This window comes from Phaseolus vulgaris, chromosome 2, assembly GCF_000499845.2.
Source record: "Phaseolus vulgaris cultivar G19833 chromosome 2, P. vulgaris v2.0, whole genome shotgun sequence".
Taxonomy (NCBI): Eukaryota; Viridiplantae; Streptophyta; class Magnoliopsida; order Fabales; family Fabaceae; genus Phaseolus; species Phaseolus vulgaris.
Genome location: NC_023758.2, coordinates 7,456,999 through 7,461,200, shown reverse-complemented (window position 1 = coordinate 7,461,200; position 4,202 = coordinate 7,456,999).

Sequence of the window (4,202 nt, the reverse complement as noted above, 5' to 3'; positions counted from 1 at the left end):
TGGGATCTTCTTTGGGTTCTCACCTTACATTGCTAAAAATAAAAAATCATAAACAAAGAGCAACCAATAAAATGTGCAATCCTAAAATCAACACATTAATTTTTGTACAAGGCCTAATTACAAAGATGGTGTTATAGGGGTATTGTTGTTTTCAGATAACGTTGCATGCTTTCTTGAAGAATTTTGACCCTTTTGCCTATGTTGATATTGTAAATGTCTCGGTTAGTCAGTTTCTTTTGTCAAAAGTTGAAGTATCTCTTAAATATCTCCATTTATTCATTTTACTATTTGTTGATAAAAAAAATACTAAATTGCTAAACTATATATTGATTTCTAATGTAATTCTAAAAAAAAATACATTCTCCCTAACATTCACTAGAGAAATGTACGTCAAAGATTTCATTTCCTATCGACTATAAATAATGACATTTCATAATATATAAGTAGGTGTAAATATCATATGAGTCAACTTTTTTTTTTATAAATGTGACTTTTAAAAAAAAATTATAACATGTGGATAATTAAATTCAAGTAGCAACTTCTTAAAACAATGAAATAATTAAACAATTTAGTGTAAAATAAATAAATGTATATTAATAATAATAAATAGTTTTTATTTATAAAAAAAAAATACATAAACATAAATAAATGTTGCATTCATATATATGCAACATCAATAACTTTATTTATTAACTACATTTTTGTATTAATTGTATTATATGTAATTAACAATCGTAGTAAATGTTCCAACCGTGTACTAAAGTTGGTTAGTAACTTCAACTCCTAAGCAAATTCACCTTCATAAAATGTTTCAATATAGTTCTGATTTAATAGTTTGTATCTAATTTTATTACATGTTTGTTTTTTTCATGTTACTTTGTGTAATAACGACTCATTTGACTATTCACTCTTCTCCATTATTTCATGCACAACTTGTGTCATTGGAACAAGTTTTGCAATACCAAAACCCTAACACGAACATAGTTTGATTATTTTAAGTGTATAAATTGTCGTAATTAGTTTGAGTGATCTTAATGAAAGTGAACATGTACACCATCAGCTAAGATTTCTAAAAGTGTTGCACGATATCATCAATATTTAATACCTAAAACAATGAACTTAATCAAAGCATAAAGTAAGATATAAGCTTTCCTCCCATTTGGGTTAATTTGTTGCTTCAAAAACAAAAATACTAAAATGTCTTTCAAGATATATCTTCACATCTAAAGAGTATAATCAATTCGTTGAACTATTTTTATTTAACCATTTAAGATTATTTTAAAATATATTTTCTATAAACACACATCCAAATGTGCATATATATATATATATATATATATATATATATATATATATATATATTAATAATAAAGATTGCTAATGTTATTACCCGCCATTATAAGTTATATTTTGAAAGGTGAAAAATAAAATTTCTACTCTCAATTTTGAAGTTATTGAAATTGGAATTGTAATGGGAGTTGAAAAAACAGTCACAAGATTTTTTTTTTTCAGAAAAGAAATATTTTTTTCTTTCAAAGATTTTTTTTTTTATAAACTAAGGTCTATTTGGATTATGGTAGAAAATGGAATGGAATAACATATAATGGAATGAGTTGGAGTAATATACGATTAAATTGTTTGGATATTGTATAATTAAAAAGAACAAATATTTTGTTACATGGATAAAACATATTAACACCGTACAGCATTTTTCTTAATTTTTTTTAATTAAATTTGCGTAATTTTGATATTGTTAAAGATACTCATCTGCTCCTGAGAATAAAACAACGTGATTTTGTTAAATTTATTTTTTAAATAGGATTTTTCATTATTTAGAACAAAGTTTATTACTTTCTGAAATAAGGAATAATTTAAGAAACTTATCGTTTTTTTAGAATTAATAAGATTGTTTTTTTAACTTATTATACCATACGTAATGAAAAATCAAAGTTGCTAATTTTTTTTCTAGAATATTTGTTTGTTGAGAGATTTGGATTTTACATTTTAAACTTTTTAATTACATTTTATCTTTTTATTCTAATTAATCAACTGTTTTATTCAAAGTTTTTGTTTTTCATGAGTAATAATACCTTATTTAAAAGAGTTTTCACGGTAACGAAATAGGACATGTCTAGCACTACCACTATTAACTTTTTTCATTTTTTACATCAAAGTGGAAAGTATGTTAAAGTAATTATTACTATTTAAAAAATAATTTAAAATTTCACTCTCAATTAAATCTCTTTTAACCATAAACAAAAATTGAACAAATAAAAACTTGAACAAGGATAGAAGATGCTTCAATTTTAATTTTCTCGTAACTGAATTCTTGAAAAAAAGAAGTAAATTTGTGATTTTTTTTATTGAATATAGGACGAAGAAATATAAGATAAAAAATAGTAACGAACATTATTATTTCTTTCATAAATGAATTTTTACTAAGTTATTGTAAAGAAAATGATATTCCCTAAAAAAAAACAATTGTACTCATAATGAATTTGGAATAAAAACTCAAATGAATTAAAGAGTAGATATTACAGTGCATGTGCACAGAAGATGAAATCTTCATCTGGTAGATAATGATTGTATTGATCAGAGTGCTCGGGATTTCGGTCCAAGCGTTTAGGTATGGTCGGTTCGATTGTTTGTGTCACGTCTAGCTCAGCTTGAGTCAAGCATTGACTAAAAAGTTTGTTGCAAGGTCAACTCAGATTTTTTTAGTGAGTTTACGTGAAAAGATAATTAAAAATAATAGAAGAAATAATTAGATTAGTTGAAGTATATTAAATGCAAGAATAATTGAATTAGTTAAAGTATAGTGTTAAATGCAAGCGGTTAAGAATGTTGGTACCTGAAAGTAACAGGTACATGGTGAAACAGATTATTGTTGAATGATATTATTGTTGAGATTATATTCTAATTTATGAAAGTTGTTGGAGGAATATCTATAAAAGGGGTTTGAGACCACGCTTTTATGAATACTTTAGATTAAAATAGATTTTATACTTTGAATGTTCTCACTAACTTGATCGAGTGTGATCAACAAGTAAAACTCCATTTATCCTAGTGAAGCAACATCTTGGAGCACCAAGTGGAGACCAATCAAGGCGGGGCTCAACTCGAAGATCGACCAAAGTCAACCGACGAGAACAATGACTAACATTCATATTTCAAAACTTTAATTTCAATCAATTCTATTTTACAAACATCAGAGAAAAACATAAATAATAACCGTTTAAAAAGAAAAATAATATAATTACAGTACCTTCCCGTCAAGCTGGATAATAGATACTCATTATTCCAAGCTTGGAAATGATGGTTTTAAAATTAGAATGATGCAAAGGTTTGGTGAAGATATCTGTTGGTTTATCACAAGGCCGAATGGGAAGAAGATGAAAAAGTTGAGCATTTAGCTTCTCTCGGACAACGTGAGTGATAATCAATGTTAATATGCTTGGTTCTTTCATGAAAAGCCGGATTGAATGCATTCTGGTGAAGAACGAGAGACTATGGTTTTCTTTTTGGACCTCCAAGAAATAAGAGAAGTGTCAAGAAATTTGCAAATACTAGTAGTGGATCGCCTTGTCTTTGGACATGAAGCCCAGTCAGAATCACTAAAGACCTTCAATTGAATGTTATTGTCAACAACAATTTTCATCTCAATCATTGACTCATAATCTTCTATTAACACCTTTTCTTCTTTTCATTGAACTATCATGTTCCCCTCCTGCCCTCTTTATAGATTTTGATTTGTCCTTGGATTTATCAATTATATTTGATCCTTCTCCCATAACACTATCAATCCTCTTAGAACTAATCTCTTTTTGTATTCTCCCTTTGGATAGTTGTTTGGCCTTTGAATTGGCAAGTTCAAGTAAGGCAACTTCAATGTTTTCAAGCCTTGATTTACCTGTTGCTTCTTGTGTTGTTACCTTTTTTCTTTGATTTTTGGCATGAACTTGAATAAAAGATTGTGTAATGGCTTGTATTTTGGCTCTTGAATCATTAATGGCTTGTATTGGGGTCTTATTACTCTCAAATAGTCTCGCAGTAAGAGTGTTATTATTCTGCACTTGATAATTAGACAAATTAAATTGTCCATTACAAACACTCATAGGTTCCCTAGATGCCTCGACAATGCTTCCTGTTTCACGCTTGACTTGGAACCTCCTCCGTAATTCCTTACTTTATTTAACTTCAGG